Source organism: Acomys minous (assembly GCF_964271855.1).
Source record: "Acomys minous genome assembly, chromosome: 3".
Taxonomy (NCBI): Eukaryota; Metazoa; Chordata; class Mammalia; order Rodentia; family Muridae; genus Acomys; species Acomys minous.
Genome location: NC_140485.1, coordinates 41,588,768 through 41,607,163, shown reverse-complemented (window position 1 = coordinate 41,607,163; position 18,396 = coordinate 41,588,768). Strand labels below are relative to the sequence as shown.

The 18,396-nt window shown below is 38.1% G+C and overlaps 1 protein-coding gene and 1 pseudogene across 2 annotated transcripts in view; both read left to right on the top strand.

Annotated features, from left to right (window-relative positions):
• LOC311593908 (doublecortin domain-containing protein 1-like) overlaps positions 1–18,396 on the top strand; it is a 226,987-nt gene that overhangs the window by 32,572 nt on the left and 176,019 nt on the right. The gene's annotated exons all lie outside the window — the stretch shown is intronic.
• On the top strand, positions 1,378–17,429 carry LOC311593129 (doublecortin domain-containing protein 1-like; annotated as a pseudogene). The gene is made up of 4 exons: positions 1,378–1,711; positions 2,870–3,023; positions 3,730–3,890; positions 17,209–17,429. The product of its transcript is annotated as a doublecortin domain-containing protein 1-like (transcript).

Sequence of the window (18,396 nt, the reverse complement as noted above, 5' to 3'; positions counted from 1 at the left end):
CCTCAGTGTTCAAGATCAAACCTCCTGGAGCTTTCAGCTTATTAGTCAAGTGCTTCACTCTGAACTGTACCATTACGCATATTTTAAAATTAATGTTATTTATCTCTAATTATTTTTATTATTTTATCTTATTTTTAGCCCACTAAATCTAGTTTGTGTTGCCCATTTGCACAAGGGTGTGGAAGCCTACTAGGGCATGGGCGTGCTGCCATTAGCCACTTCCCTGAAAAAGAGTGACTCTTCTTCCCTTTGAGGTGGGAAATTACACCTTTAATTCAGATCTTTTGATGTAGAAAGGTCTACCTTTAATCTGGGCCACACCTTCTGCTGGCAAGCTATATAAAAGATATGAAAAAAGCAAGCATATCGTCTCTTTGCTTGCTTACTCTCACTCTCATTAGCAAGTCTATTCCTTTGCTGATATTAGGGCTCATGTCTTGGGAATTCTGACATATACTGAAGACCAGCTGAGATATCTAGCCTTGTGGACTGAAGGACTGGATTCTAGGACCTTCTATTGGTCAACAGCCATTGTTTGACTAGCTGTATCACACACACACACATACACACACACACATGAGAATCCTTTTAAATATGCACGTCATTCCAGAAGAATGGAGAGACTGACTTGGTAGATGTTTGGATAGTCCCAGTTACAAATGGTTGAGACCTGTGTAAGACTATAGCATCTTATGTGTTTCATCTTCTCACATCTGAGTATTCTTAAGTATCCTGAAACTTGTCCAATCCCAGGAAACCAGCAAACTCTACACCTGTCTCACCAATATGACTTTCTATTTCCATATCATTCCAGGTCATAGGGTTTTCTGTCTACACATTCTTGTTTATTTAAATGCCACTCTTTCACCTTGAAAACTGGGGCATGTGTGACCTATTCTAGTTTCTTTGAGAACTCAGGCAGTCTTGGGCAAACTGGGATAACTGAACCATCCTAGTACCACTCAGTCACTTTCCCTTAAAAAAATGTGTTTTGTGTGCTTATATTTCTGTGCATATATATATTTGTAAGTTCTGTGTGTTTAAGAACCATATCACATCTCTTTAACTCTACATATTTCTTAATACTTAGATTGTTCATGTTTAACAAAGTAAATCAAAAAATTACAAATTCTTACAGTTTTTTTTAAGCATTATACAAATTTATATAATTTAACTAGAGTAAGGAAGCTCACTGGCAGGACAGGCTTGGGTCCAAACCTTTGCCCTGTATCTGCTGATGACATGTTTATTTACTTAACCTTTCTGAAGCATAAAGGGAAGTTGAAAATACTGCCTTTCCTCTGGGAGTATTACAAGCCTCAATATCCTGGTCGACTAGCAGTTTTGTCCAGCCAATAGCTCCAAAAAATTTATTACATGGTAGATGTTAATAAGTCATCACAAAGGATTCACTGTACTCTTCCACATGCTGTATCTTTTAGGGAGTTTATGTCAAACCAGGCAAAGCTGTTATTAAAACTACTGACAGTTGTTTGCAGCTTCAGTTTGGCCCCAACAGACTTTTGCATTCAGCGGCTGTATCAGAAGGGTCAAGCCTTTAAGATTGTTCTACACATCAAACAGCATCAGATCACAGCCAGGAGGAACCATCAAATTCAGATAGCTATAAATCCAAGAGTAAAAACAATTCTTGTTTTATGTTGGCATCCAAGAGAAACAAACCTGTCAGTGTGCCAGTGGGTCAGCTGAGGTAATCAAAGCTGTTCGCTGTTCTTTTTAACCAACTGTTGAAGCTCTTTTATTTGAGCAGAATTTATAGTGATTCCATTGACTGCTTCAGACATTAAAACATAGTGTATCATTTGGGCTGGGGTTCTGTCTTCTGTTGTTATTGGATTTTTACTTTGAAAACACTGGAGTCAGACTGTTGCTAATTACATTTTAGAACACATGAGATGAACTACAACCTGGGCAATGAAAACCAATGAAAAGAACACGGCTTCCAAGATACTTATTTTACAATAGAAATATGTACCTTTGATATTTAACCAATATTTTGGAACAGAAACACACTGAAATGAATTTATAAAACCACTTGGTATATACATTTTCAGATTATCATAAACTGTTAACCTGAGAGTTAATGGGAAGAAGAAAATGTGGTAAAAACAGAAACTGAGGCACTGAGGCTTCCATTGCATTTAGATGTTTGAATAGTAAGGTATATTGTCGTTTTTAACTTCAAGTTTTTATTTTTAAATGTTGACTTTGTTTTAATGGCCTTGTAAATTAACATGATTAGAGAATTCTGAATAAAATATTTTTGGCAGTTTACCAAGATAATTTTAAAAAAAAACAAAAAACAAAAAAACAAAACTAGTTTTGACTGAAGATGAAACCTAGAATTCTCCACTCTGACTGCCCCCAAACAATTTGAAATTGTAAAAATATAGGCAATAGAGTTAAGATTAAATTCAAGTTTTCATCACAATAAGCCTATTTTAATCTCATATCCTTTAAAAATTAAAGAACTCTCATAAGCATAAACACTTGTGGAAAATCTTACCCATTTAATAGCCCATGGACTTAAGACCCTACTATTGTTTTGGCTGTCAGAATGTGGCAGGTGTCTGACTGGCCCTAATTCTTCATGTACATAATCTAAATCAAAATGCTCTGGGGTTTTACTGGTAAAACGAGCAGAATGATTCATTCTGAGAGAGGAACTGTCTTGACAAACACCTGCTGAATGCTTAGATACTTTTAAACAGGCCAAAAGTTTTGTTTTAGGATCTTTTTATTTGTAGGAACAATTTTATGTGCTTATTTTAAAGAAATATGAGATAGGATTTTAAAACAAGTTTTAAATGATTAACATGCACCAAGTTTTATCGATTGTTTCCTGTAGAGTATCAGAGTCCTTTCTAAATTTTAAGTCACCCCATAATTGCCAAAGATTGTCACAGAGATATAAACTTTAATCAAAAGTCATTAGAGTAACAGCTTACAAGAATGGAGCTGAAACAGCCTTTGCCAAAGTTCCTGCACCAACCATCACCTTAGTCACTAATATTCCAATATTTTCAATTTTTTATCTCTTAATCTCTTTAAAATACAAACAAGTAAGAAAGATAATTATTGTGTTAAAAGCTTCTTGTTAGCAATCTGAATCTGTACATTACTTATATAGTCAGAAAATTTACTACTTTGGTATTTTAAAGTCACTGTGGTTAGTAAGTAAGCAGATTAATTAAACAAATACAATGGCTATGCATTTTAGGAAGTTATTAATGCACAGAATGTTTATAAATAATACTGACAATAATAAGATATTTTTACCATTTGATTTGATTTTTTGTTTCCATACTTTCAACTGCTGGGAAACAATCAGAGCATTGATTGAGTTGTTGAACTTGACATGTGACTCAGCTGGGCTTCTATTTTTTTATGTGGGTCCATGCTACTTTATTTGTACATTACAGTATCTTACCTGTTATTTCTTCTATTTTTTTATGTGGGTCCTTGCTACTTTATTTGTACATTACAGTATCTTACCTGTTATTTCTTCTATTTTTTTATGTGGGTCCATGCTACTTTATTTGTACATTACAGTATCTTACCTGTTATTTCTTCCATTTTTTTGTGTGGGTCCATGCTACTTTATTTGTACATTACAGTATCTTACCTGTTATTTCTTCTATTTTTTTTTGTGTGGGTACATGCTTCTTTATTTGTACATTACATTATCTTACCTGCTTTTTCTTCTAGTTGCAGCGAGTGCACAAACAAACTGAATCTGAACATGGCCGCACGATGAGTGTTCTTGGCAGATGGTACGGAAGCCCTCAAATCTGAAGATATACCCCGGGAAGCCAACATTTATGTTTCAACAGGAGAGCCCTTTTTAGATCCATTCAGAAAATGTAAAGGTAAAAAAAAATACCACCCTCTTCCACAATAAATTGCTTAAGGGGTGCAATTAAAAATGGTTTTCTTCCTGTCTTTTTTGCATGGTTTAACAAAACTAATGTTTACGCATTTACAGCTCAGTAAGAGGATAACGTGCTTAATGAAAGAAAAATCCACTGACAGCACGTTTATTGCCCTTCATTAGCATTGGTGCTTAATTTAATATAGATCTGAATAGACATTAGGGAGTCTGCAGGAGGTTAAATGGGGAAAATATAATAAATTAAATCAGAGATTATTGAATTTACTGTTTAGTTTCTGTGACACTCAGTAGACAAAATTCATTAGATGTACGCTCTCAGAAAGCAGTTTAAAGTTTCCAAGATCATCCTTTCATTTATCCTCTTGGTCTTTTTTCAAATTGTATTAACATAATTATGAAAGTGTGGCAAGTAATGAACAAATAATTCTTATATACATGCTACTCTGATGTAAATGCTACAGCTCGATTTTTATGTTTTTTTTAACCTTTAACTATTTATATGTATGTATTTATACATAGAATCTCAGACCGTTTCTGGTCAGGATTTTTTACCCATGTCCATATATTTAAGATTTTGGACATGTGAGGATTTTCTTTTTTAGAAAACGCCCTTTTTTTCCCCCTTAGTGTGAAATAACACATTTAAAGAAAGTAGCAGTACCTAGAAACATCCTTTCAAGCATGTTGTAGGTGAGTTCCTTATCCAGTGTTGCACACTCTAAGTAACGTCAGTGACCACCTTGACAGAGAAATCCAGCGGGTCTGACTGCTGTGCTCTAGAGGCTTCAGGGACCGCGTTAGGAGCATTTCTCTGCCACCCATGTAAAGTTGGTGGAGCAAGGGCAAGCCTAAGCTGTAAGCCAAATAAAACTAATTTGAGAGGCAGTGGAAGGCCCCCATGCATTACTGTTATTGTATGTGACGACACTAGAATTTTTATCACGTTGGTTAACACTTGACCATCAGAAAACAAGCAGTTTCCTGAATTGGGACACTGTGGTGTCTGTGAAGGGAGCTGTTGGTATAGTTCTCGCTGTACCTCCCTGTGTGATAGTGCAGATCCACATATCTTCAGATTTTGCCTTAGCTGTAGACAGGGGTTGTCTTAGGTTGTATTCACAGAAACATTTGCTTACACAGAATATGATTGTAGTGGGCAAATATGTACGATTTTAAAACCCTGTGTATTTATACATGATCTTTTCATCAAAATCCTTGATTAGTGTTATACAGATAAGAAATGCTAGCTTTCTAGTGAACAAGAATATAAAAAAGAGATATATAAAGATAATTTGTAGGTAAACTAAGAGGAAAAAAACCCTGGACATGTATGCATACAATAATAACGTCACATCTTATTCTTGGTGGATGCTTTTTAATGTACAAGCTAATTTCTTCTCCCTTCTGCATTTTATCCTGTTTAAAAGCCAAGTCCACAACAACCACAACAGCAACAACAACAACTTCTCTGCTTTGTTTGCACATCTTTGGCTGTGTTTCATTGTGACATGCACTGCTGTTCCTTTAGCACCAAAATGTTGGCACACACTCTTGAAAATTTCACACCATCTCTTGCTGGATCAGCAAGCTTAACCCACCAAAATCTGGTGTTGTGCAATGGTTTTTGACTGATAATCAATCTTTACGCTGCTCGACAGTTGTTACTGGGACATGGAGCAGAGCAGGTGGCAGATGTGTCTTGTCTTTTGAGAGAAGAAATTGTAGGTGAGCTTGGACACAGACTAGCACATCACATGTCTGTTAAAAAGATGTTGGAAAAGTATAATAGGGGAAAAATCACCATCTAATAATGCTTACAGATAAGCCTTTTGGTTACCTTAAATGTGTGAACATAAATGTAAATATATGTTTGTACACACACACACACACACACACACATACACACGCACGCACACACGCACACACATGGTGATGCTTAATTTCCAGATATAATGTGAAAATAAAGCATGTCTGAATGACACTGAAAACAGAAGACAAGTTTTACATGAGGAGGTGCAAGGCGTTGCTAAGGGCAAGCGGGAAAGCAACTGGCTAGCGTCAGTGTTAGGGGCACAGCTTTCCCATCTGCATGTGCCTTCTAGAGCAGTCAGCACAGAGGCGCTGGAGTCAGTGACCTGCCATTATTTTAACTTAATTTCACTCTCACAGTGGCTTACGGGAGATTTCTATGTGCCTGCCAGAAACTAGCTAGATCAGAGGAGATGAAAGTAAGGACTAACGGTCATTTACTTACTTTTTATTTTTCAATAATTCTTTCATCTCTTCTTTAAATTCAGTTTACCTCAGTTCAATACAAAAGTAAGCCAATAAGTATTTGTATTGGGTACCTATTGTGTGCTTAGTCCTGACACGAGACTAGAGGTCCAGGACTTTGCAGAGCTTAAGAGGTCTATAAGTTATAATATGAATACTCAGTAGTAGAAAAATTATTTAACATTGTACATCAAGTGGATTCTCCCCCCCAAAAAAAATTTATTTTATTTATCCCACAAGAAGGTCAAATATGTCAGTGTAATATTTTGGCAATTCTATTTCCATATTTTATTTTATTTTTATAACTCAGGTTTAGAGATCAGTATAGATAGTGAAAATTGCCCATTATGGGAAGTAATTCCAAATTTAATAAGAAAAGAGCCACCAGCACATCTCTGGTCTCTGGTGATTTACACTGCTCACTGTCCCCTTGAGTATCATTGCTGACTGCCATTCTCACTTCCTTTGAGAGACTAAGAGAGCTGTCCACACACTTCAGAACACACAGGGGTCACTTAGAAATCAAGACGAGATCAAGACTTACTGGAAGTATGCCCTGTTAAAGTGCAGAATTAGACTAGTTCCTGACTTTTAATTGAATGCCTGATCAGAAAGATTAGGATGGTAGATGAGAGAGAGAGAGAGAGAGAGAGAGAGAGAGAGAGAGAGAGAGAGAGAGAGAGAGAGGAGGGAGGGAGGGAGGGAGGGAGGGAGGGAGGGAGGGAGAGATGGAAACCATGAGAAAAACAGTAATGTATGAAGACTATTCCTGAAGATATCTTACTAGCTTTTATAATTCCGTCATGTGACTATTCTGACATTTATTAACGACCATGTCAGAGCTGGGCAGACACAGTAATGAGCTCCTGAAAGAGGCTTTTGAACAAATTCTCAGATTCATGGTTATATTGTTTAGATTATATTTGTTTTTCCTAATCCTCTGACTGGTGTTAGTGAAGAGAAAATTCCTGGATCCATGCGCTTTGTAAGACTTCAGCTACTTAATGTCTGCTAAAGCCACAGAGTGCCCTGGTATGACTTGCGTATCTTAAAGAGGATGAGGTCAAGTTCTATCACATGAACTCGGGTTGTCTCTAAGAGTTTGTAGTCCTGTGTTTTTACCCCTTATATGGTACTCTGCTTTTTAGCTCTCAGAATTATCATTTATAGCAATTCGTTTCTGCCCTGAGATTTGTTAAGGAGCGTGAAGGTGAGTATTATCGGTAATACTCACCTTTTCCTGTAAGATGTAGTCATAGAAAAAAACACCCATGAAAGGCGCTCTTGGTACTACACCTAAGATCTATATTTAAACCTGGAGATTTTCTGCTAGCTGCCGTGTGATCTACAAAATGAAATAATTCGCTGTGACAGCTTGTGATTGACAAGAATATGTGTGAGCACATTTAAAACAGGCCAGCTTTTCATGTAGAAGTAAATGTCAGCGAAATGATGGATTCTCATCATTTTAATTATTGATGATTTGGAAATATTTCAATTCCACGACACACAGGACACATTATAAATAACAGCATAACACTTTTTCTCATATCTGCGTCAATAATGAAATGTTCTGTCATATTTTGTTTTTCAAAAAATGCATTAGTTTAATGAAGCTGGAATCATGCATTATTGTTTCATTATACGTGTAGTGAGTTTGACTCCAATGGCTGCTTTGTTCTGCCAAAACAAACACTGGCTTTGTGACATGCACCTATAGGGTCACCATGCCTTAATGCAGAGTGAGGCTCGTTTTCTCATAGTCTTTTTGCTGTTTCTTTGAATAGTGTATATGTTAAATGAGATCATTAGTTTATTTTATCTCTCTCTTAGCTGCATATACTTGAAAGTAGGAAAATGGCATTATAGAAAAAGATTCTACCTTTGATAGCTGAGTGTAAAACTATACTCATATATTTCACACATTTTACTATTGTAACTTTTTTTTTTTTTGGTTTTTTGAGACAGAGTGTAGCCTTGGCTGTCCTGGACTTACTTTGTAGACCAGGCTGGCCTTCAATTCACAGAGATCTGCCTGCCTCTGCCTCCCTTAGTGCTGGAGTTACACTTGTGCACCACACCAGATTTTCATTCCAACTTTTAAAATATCTAATAAATATTTTTTTTGTGTGTGTGTGTGTAAGCATCTCTTATACTGTCAGATGAAAAGTCATTGAGAAATACCTGACTCATACTGAGTTGTGTGCTTATAAAGAAACCATGATTTTCTAGTAAATAATTGCAAATTTATTGTTACCCACACAGTCTAAATGATAGTTTGTGTGTATCTAATACCTGGTAATGTGCGTTAAGTATAATACACTCAGAACTCGCAGGCCTGAGCTAATGTTGCAGACCAAGAGTATATTATCTGTGTTTTCAAAATCCAACATTGTGTAATTCCAGTTGTTTTATTACTCATTTGCAATCAAAACCTTATTTAGCATAAATAGTCAAGGGTATTGTTGAAATGTAAATCATTTCTTAGATTATGGGCTCCCATTCTTGAGATTTTATGAGAAAATTTCATAATATGTCATAAACATTTTATGATATAAATATGATATTAACTTCAAAATTGTATGTACGTACGTATGTATGTATGTATGTATGTATGTATGTATGTATGTGTATGTAGAACAGAGAGTCCATGTCAAGTGTCTTCCTCAGTCACTCTCCACTTTGGCTTTTGAGACAAGGTCTCCCGCAGAACTGTTTGGCTAGACTGGCTGTCCCCTGAGCCTGAAGGAGCCACCAGTTTCTACTTCCCAGTTCTGGGATTCCAAGTGAGCCACTGTGGCTGCTTTTTTTCATGGAGATTGGGGATCAAACTCTGGTCCTCATGCTTGCTTGCCTAGCACTTTATTAACTGGGCCATTACCCAAGCCCATGCTAACTTTTTAGAAATCCAATAATTTCTAGATATGGAGCCACACTCGAACTCAAACATTTTAGAGAATTTTATTCTGTCCTCTGCAAAGAACTCTGAGAAACATTAGTTCTCATTAGGTTAGTAACTCAGAAGAATTATAAATATTGTCTTTATCACCTCAAACTGTTCTATGGGTGAGCGCAGAAAGTGAGCTTGGTTCCCCAAATACAGCTGAGGAAGCTCAGAAGAAAATTCTCCACCCCAAACCCCATTGTTCCCTGTGTAAGAAAGTAGAAGGACAGGTGTTAGTGAGCGGGAGACTTCCTTCATTCTGTTACATTTCAACAGATACTTATTGTGTCCCTCTTACAATGTTCCAGACATGCATCTGAGACTTGAAAATTAGCGTGAATACTGAAGCCTTAGTTATAATGAGGTAGAGGAGATAAAAAAAATGAATAATAAATAAATATAAATATGGTAATTGTTGACAATGTAAGTGCTATGAAGAAAATAGGTTTTTATGATAATAATAATAAATAGTATCACAAAAATAACGTAAGAAAATTCTACAATGGATACATTTTCTCTGGAACCTTGAAATGAAATTTGCCTGCGCCCCCTTTCCTACTTTCCATGAGAATTAATTTATGTGTTTGATAGTTACTCTTCCAGGTGGTTTGCCTTTTAAACTGTTTAGTTTTGAAGTTTCAGATATTTAGGAGAGATGTGAGACACACACTGTGGTTCAGTGGGAAGAACACTGTACACGAAGTAACTTGATCTACACGGTTCTCATCTCTCATGTGTGACTGGCAAGCTGTTCTGATGTTTACTTGTGGATGGAGGTAATACTACCTTAAAGTCCCTGGGTATTTTCATTAGTTTCCTAATGAAAGTAAGTTGCCTGAGAACTAAATGTCTGAAAATCCTTTGCAAAAAATAGAGGGACGTAGCAAATAGAAGATTGAGGATAACATGATTTAAATACGACTACAATCCCAGCACTTTTCATCAGAACTGTGTCCACTCTTATTTTCCCGGAATAGCTGGCTGGCTAGGTTCAGGAAAACAACAACGATAATTCCTTTATACTTTCTTTATCACTGCCAGGAAAACAAATTACACCACAAACCTGGGCAAGCACTTAATCTCTCTAAGCCTGAGTTTCCGCATCCACCAATTGAGCATAATGAAACAGACCTCATGTCATGGGTGTGAGAAGTAACTGTGATAAGGCATGTGAGAACTTGGCATGTGGACGGTGCTGAAAATACAATGGCCTTGTGCTTCAGCTGCTTTCTGTCCTCTGCCTGTTTCTACAAGCCTCTCATACCTGTCATAAGTATTTGATTTTAAGACCAAGATATTCGCCAGATCTGAAATCTTGAAATAAATGCAACTGAGTTAAAATATGTACCATGCAGTTGCACATATGACATGACATGGGGGAGTCTAATTAGAAGCTTTGAATTCTCACTCTCTGAGGTGTAGGTAAAAATCAGGATCTTTTCTAAAGATGCCCAGTAGCACTGCTCCAAGAGTCGCACTGTAAGATGTGTTCATGATTCTTACCTTTCAGCTACTGTAATTCATTTGAAGAAAGTTCATGGAAAAGTTCAGGGAGAGGATGTCAACATTTTGATTGGCACAGTAGATGGGATGTTTATGAGTTTAATCAAATTTAAATTGAAGAATACTTCAAATGATGTGTCAAACTGGTGTTACTGAGTTAAAACCTAGTGACAACCACTGTCATTATTAGTTAAATATAGCCGTCATGCCTTTAGCAATACATGATGACACCGAAGAACATGCAGAAACAAAGCTCAAGGATTTGGAGAAGAGGGAGTGACTCAGAACGCAGGGCAATGCAGGAATGTGACCTGGATCTCATCTATTTACCAAACACAGAAGCAATTGTCTTCTGGGCAGATGATGTAATTGAATGTAGCAGTATGTTTTCTTACTGTCAGAGCATTTCTATTTTATAAACTCATCCTGTACTCATGAGATGATGTGCTTGTTCATATTTAATGACATTATGTGTACCCGCCTCACAGCCACAGCATTCATTTGTCTCCAAGTTTATTGTCCAACCACAAAAAAATGAGGGTTTTTTTTTGGTAATAATAAGATTTTTAGGAGGTTTTATGAATTGAGGCTCCAAGTTTGTTGCTGTTATTCCAGTGGCAGAATAAGGCAGACTTATTTTGCCTGGCACATACAAAATGAAAAATTATAATGTGGGGGACCACTTAGGATTATTTCATTTTATAGCACACACTTCCATTTTAAAGAGGGAATTGAACAGATGCAATTATATAGATAGATCTCTTAACACAAGCAGACTGTAAAGTACTTTCTTTTTTATGATCCAATAAAAAATAAAACAATTAAAATTAGGTGTGGATTGTTCAAAATAAAATAGAATCCATGGATGGGCCACAGAATTATCTGAGTAAAGTATGTCTATGAACAGTTACAGCCTCCTAGTCCCTGGCAGCCCTTCCTTTGGCTAAGTGTTTTGCAAGCTTATGCTAAGCCTTAAGTCATCACTGGAGCCCACTTACCTCTTCATCTTTGCATGGTTGGATCTTAACTTCCCAGGAGGGAGGTTCTCAGGAAGATAATCTCAACAAACATGCAACCACAACTCATCAAACCCACTCAAAAAACATATTTTAAAATTCTTCCTTTTGTAGGTAGAGAATAAACTTGAAAATGCACATGTGTGCTTACCATGGTTCTGGAAGCCAGTAGGTGCTTCTAGAAATTCAGTGAGAGTGGTAAGGAAGCAAGAGGCCCCCTTTTACTGGCAGTTGGCCATATAGAGCAGAGACTCTGCTGAGAACAATGTTGATAGTGTAGAGATTCAAGCAGTGCCCAAGGTTGGCCCAGTGGGGCAAGCCTGGAACCTTAGAACTTGGCAACCTCAGGAGGATTGAGAAGATGAAGTCAGCCTGGGCAATCCAGAAGGGCATGCTAAAGTTCTAGCTGATGATGCTCAGCTTGGGGTGATGTGTGACCCGGCTCTTCTCTGGGATAGGCCCTCTGTGGTGGGATACATCCCCATTGCATGCTTAGTGCCCTCTTGTCTTTATCATATTTGCAATCATCACATTTTAAGTATTGATGAAAGGCTTGCCATTTCCCCCGAGGCCAAGTTTGCCTAAGGTAGAGACCACAGTTGCCTTGGTCGCTGCCATTTTCTACCACAGGGCCTGGCCAGATGTAAGTGTGTATAAGAGACTGATTGCATGAGCTATGGTGAGCCACTGAGGTCACAGTAGAAGGGTAGCCTGCCTTCCTAGAGCAACCTGCTTGCCTGTACACAGTGAGCAGATCCCACGCAGGACACCCAGGTACATTTGACACTTCTCTTCACATTCCTTATAGTATCTTAAGCAAAAGTATCGTATAGCAAAGATGTTTTAAAATTATTATTAGAAGCAAGAAACAGAAGATGATATCCTTTGGGATGCCTGTCGCTTCATGCTGAGAGACCTATAGCTGCAACTTGTTCCTTTAGTAATTCCATCATGGGAGAGAGGTGGTAGAGTAGGAGTAAAGGGATTCAAGGGGCATTGTTTCCTTAAAAGATAATTTGTATTTGTGGTGTGTGTTTGTGTCTGTGTGTGTACCACATGTGTGCAGCTGTCATTGGATGCCAGAAGAAAGCATAAGGTTCCTTCAAGCTGGAGTTACATGTGATGGTGAGCTGCCCAGTGTAAGTGTAAGGACACAAAGGTAGATTTCCTGGAAGAGCAGCAAGTGCTTTTTAACCATGGAGCCATCTCTTTAGCCTCCAGCTTCTAATTTTTACAAAGGTAGCACACAGTCTTTGCCTTGAGAACTGAGACATTTTGAATTTGAACAAGTCAGTGAAAGATGGATGTTAGGAATTAGACTTGCATAGAATTAAGATTCCTGTGTAAGAGTCAGTCTGGCTTGTTGCCTCACATGCCTTAGAGTCACCTCGGGTTTTTGTTTGTGCGTCCGCTCCCAGTGTCTGCTTCCTCAAGCAGGCCTAAATCTAAGTCAGGTCTTTCCTGAGCTCCCCAGACCTACCAGGCTTATTCTTTTTTTCTTCTTGACTTTAGATGTAATATGTTTGCTATTGCCATCAGCTTTTTGAACACATCTCTTGATTTGAAGTCATGTCTTCAGAGCTATGAGGTAAATGCATCACTTCATGTCTCTCAGTAGAAGGTTCCCTGGGTTTTCTGTTCTCACATAGGAGATCCATGGACTACTTTTTGTGACAGACTCCTACAGCTTTTCTTTCCTTTCTCTGTCCCCATTAGCTTTGTCCTGTCAGGAAATGACTTTTCAGTAATTCAATGGAAGAATTTTTGAACAGTTCTGTCAAAAATCTAGAAGGGCCTGCTGTAGGCAATACGGCACTTCTCAGTGCTTCATACAAGGCACAGATCCAGTTGCTGCTTGCCACCACTCTTCTGTCTTTGGTCAGTATTGTATTCAGTCTTCTCATCGTGTCATGTGACTCAGCCTCTACCTACACTTTTTTATCCTCCTAGATTTTACATTTCTATTTCCCCTCTTAAATGTGTCTGTTTGAAGGCTGCCAGATCTTCTGTCTGAAGGTCTTTTCCCACAGAGCTCTGTGAGGCACGTCTACCCCATGCTTCCTCAGTTCTTGCCTACTTCTGACCTACTAGCTTCCACACAATGAGATCTTTTCCTCTTTTCAGACTGAGAAATAACTTTTTTCAGTTTTCTGAGATCAGTGTCCATAACAGGGAGTGAATGGGGGATGGACAATGTACATTTACTCAATAAATATTTGTACAAATTATCATGTAATAGCGAGAGCATAGGCTGACATACCAAGCCTTACTCAATTATTATTTCACCTTACTCTTTTCAGACAGGATTTCTCACTGAGTCTGCACCTCAGCAATTGTATGAGCAGGATACTCAGCAATCCCTATGGGTCATCCTTTTTCCCCTCTTCCATACTGAAATTAAACTGTGAGGCACTACTCACATTGTTCTGTGGGTGTTGGGAATCCAAACTTAGGTCCTCATGCTTGTAGGGCAAGTGTTTTTTTTTTTTTAACCAACTCATCTGCTTCCCCAGCCTCTAAAGCAATAATGTTTAATGTTTACTTCAGCCCCAAAGTTGTATACTTCTGAAGCCATTGTATAGAGTATGCTGAGCTTCTGGGTGGATTTGCTTCATCTTCTGCTGTGTTATCCTTCATGATATATCAAGAAAACCACAATAATAAAGTGCTTAATCAGGAGTATGAAAGTGTAGGTTTTTTCTCAACTTATGAAGAAAAAAAATCAATATCTAAATTCTAAGTACTGCTTAATGTCAACCCAGTATCTACTGAGATCATATACATGCTCTGATCTAACATATTTGATGAGTATTTCACAGATAATTGTTGGGCATTGCAGAGTCCCATGCACTGTGTATAATGCTGGCTTCTCAGAAAGGAACCTGTTCTTATTTTGTTAAATACACAGCAGGTATATTGTTTACTACCTAACAGACACCAGCAAAGATCAAAACATACTGCTTGTCCTAGACATGCTCAAAGTCTAGTAGGCATGCGTATGCAAAGATGCTGAAGTTCAATACAACAAGAGGCACACAGGTGGAAAACCTGAAGAGGTCAATGAAAGCTGGCTCTAGACTGTGGTGCTACGTGGAGTTCAAGAGCTATAGCCTAATAGAGAGGGGAAGGGAAAAGCCTCACCGTAGTTAGGCGTCAGCAAAGAGCATGGCATGTGCACTGATATGCACTCCTTGCCCCTCTGTAGAGGCGCTTACCTCAAAGTTTGCTATTGGAGTTGGTCTCAAGCACAAGTAACATTTTCAGCTGCCCCAAAAGAAAGGTTGATAGTGAACCCCAAGTGTGGTGCAGCTGGGAAAGCCGTGAAATAGTGTACAACATGCAGGAATGCCCTCAACAACAACAAAACGTGGAAATGGCCCTAGTTGCTGAGATTGAGAACCTCCCTGTATCGAGCCACCCCATTCTTCTTGCTTAGAGACCTAAAGATCTGTAAGAGTCACAGCAGCTTTTATAGTGACTGTGCAGTTAAGGGGCTAGATAGTATACATTATTAGTATATTAGCTATAATATATAGTCCTGCAATAAAATCTAGAGCTAGATAGTGCTAAGTAGGGAAAGCATGTAACACAGAGAAGTGCTATGATGCAAGAGAAATTTGACCATGTTCATTAGAGTTCCCTGTTACTCGAGGCACTTCCTATGCCCTGACTTCTGCCCTTCCTATGCAACACTCAGGGAAGCAGGCCACGCAGTCATCCTGCCGAGACTCTTCTCAGATCTACCTATTGTATATACCGCAAAGATCTGCTTGGGTATCCTGTCCTAGTCTCATTCTCTCCATCCACAAAGCCGAGACAATAACACCTACCTCCAGATTACAGAAAGTAAAACCAAATAGATCTCCCCCGAAAGTTCCAGAGGTGTGTTGAGATGTAGGCTGTGACGATCCTGGCGATCCTGGCTTCAGGTCCTTACTCTGACGTTCCGCCATGTCGCCTGTTCAGTAAAGCACTAGCATGTGTTACTTCCCTTGGTACTGTTTCTTTAAAATTTAATTTTACTTACTTTAGTTATATAAAATCTGTATATTTTTGACTGTGTTCTAGTGGGGCATTCCTGTAATCCCAAAACCTAGGAGGCAGAGACAGAATAAAACAAACGAAAGCTTGAGTTTTCCGGTTTATCAATATCAGCATAAAACCAGAAAGTGCAAATATCTTAAAAATACATATATAACTGTGATTGTACACACAAGCCCTTCACAGGTTCAAATCAGACTAAATCTCAGTGCTCAGAAGGGGAAGTGGATATAAGGTCTCATCTCTAACCAAGAAGGTATTTGCAATCAATACCTGCTCACAAAAACATTATCAGCTTTCTCCAATAGAGTGTCACTGGGCTTATCAGTTACACTCCTGGGCAGGCCCCATGTCCAGTGTTAGTTTGTCAACAAAAACCAGACTCCATGAATTTTTTTTTTATCTTTGTGTGTTCATGTATGTGTGTGTGTGGGGGGGGGCGGGACGGACAGACAGACAGACACAGATGCTTACAATTTAGTTTATTTTTATTTTTTGAGAAAGAAAATAAACATGAAGTTGGGTGGGTAGGGAGGGGGAAGGTTCTTGGAGGAGTCAGGGAGTCATTATTTAGAGTTTGAACACATAAATTAGGTATTGTTAGCTGTATATAAATAGACATATTTCTCTCATTAGTAAAGATACGAATAGATGAAAGAAGCATCATTGCGGTTGCATATAATGTGTAATTTAAAAATAGAATCTAAAAAAAAAAACCTGAGTGCACAAGTAGGGTAAATGGTTCAGCTAAATTATTTATTTACCAAATGAAACCTCTTAAAAAGAGAGGAAGACTGACAGCAACCTACTATGTAATATGCTGCCTTCCTGTTTTTACCCATATAGGTTTTGAAGCCTTACATAGTAATTTACCTACATTCCCATTAATATTAGTGGGAGTTAGAAACTGAAATCCCCGCACACGTCTTTGAAAATGTCTAGGTCAAAGTAAACTGTTAATGAAAAGCCGTTCTTCACTTTCAGGGAAGTAGTTTAGAAAGTGCCTCCCTGCTCCTCACAGAAGGGCTGTGGAAGGTCACTGATTAAAGGTCACCAGCTTTAAAGCAACAGCAAAAGAAAACATATTGGAGAAGAAACAGAGTTTCCCCAAAGGAAAGAACACAAGAGATCAGTCTCATGTTGTTTTACAGTAGCAAAGGACACTGGACCCTTTCAATGGACCCTTGAAGCCGGGTGTATGTGATCAGGGACAGAGGCATGCTAAGGTGAATTTTAATTAGGACTAAATTGTGGTATTACTCTTTCATACCCTGAACATCTGTTCCCTTCAGAAATGATGATTTATGCAGGCGATCAGAGCAGACAGCTTGCTATAGCTTATGTCACGGTTAGTGGGAAGCTGGAGAAGCTGAAGGTAGCAGTTCAGAAAACCAGCATCTAATGGAGATCGGCCAGTGTGTATGACATAGGAAACAGGGCGAAGGGATGCGTGGTGTGTCCATCTTTAAATTCTGGTGCCAAGTACTGACTGCATTTTTAAAAAACCTATCTTCTAGACCATCTGTTGTTAACGAAGGAAGTATCTTGGACAATGCATGGGCTAATGCTTCCCACTGGTGTCAAAAGACAGAAAACCAAGCCTGTCCTTTCCAGAAGGATGAGGACACTTACTCAGAAGACAGCAGTGCGAGTTCTGGCCTTTAAGAATGGCACAGGGCAGGATGGGCATGACATTACAGTGGCAAAGGAAACAATGAGAAAGGCAACTTGGTACTAAAATGGAAATACGGACCAATTGTCAAAGCTTATGGCTTTTGAAGTATATTGATTTTCCTTAAAATATTAAACTGAAATATGAAGAAGGTTTACATATTAGCTGAAGTATTCACCTGTTTAGAAATGTACTCATAGTATTAACAACATGAATTATCATAAGAAAAGAATGATTTTTACTTAGACAACATAGTTGGCCATTTTCCCAGTAAAGCATTACATTCATACTAGACAGAAGTTTCTACTGGTTCAGTGTTCTAGAAGATACTTAATTGAAGCTAGTCTACCATAGCTTCAAATATCACACTGTCTCTTCACTTAGCATAAAACCTAAAAGAATTGTGTTGTCCTTGAAAGAATAAGTAGATTCTGAAATATTGAAATTACATTTAAAATCTTTACACACATTTAAGAAATAAATGTGGATAGACTTGAGAAAATTATATAATGATCAAGCAAATTTGACAATAGAGTTTAAATATGACTTGCCACATAAGCATATGTCTCCTCGGTTTTTGTTCTTCCTGGGTAATTTTTTGAAGATGTGTGTGTGTGTGTGTGTGTGTGTGTGTGTGTGTGTGTGTGTGTGTGTGTGTAAGCCAGAGATATTTACTCCATGGAGCCAGAGTTACAGGCAGTTGTGAGCAACCTGACATGGGTTTTGGGCACCAAACTCAGTGTTAATTCCCAATAGTGTTTGCTTTTAATAACTGAGCCATCTCTCCAGAACTCCAGATATCATCTTTTATATCAAGAAACTAAAGAGAATTTGAAGACCTATTTTATAGATATATATTTTCATGAACCTTAATTATCTTAGTAATAATAGCAGCTATAATTCTTTAGTAATATATTAGAGCTAGAGACAGAAGCATCATGTATAGATTTGCATCTTGGCTTCGCTGCCCCTTGATTATGAAGCCTTGGATTATTGCACATCATTGGGACACAATTCCATCACCTGAAAGGGG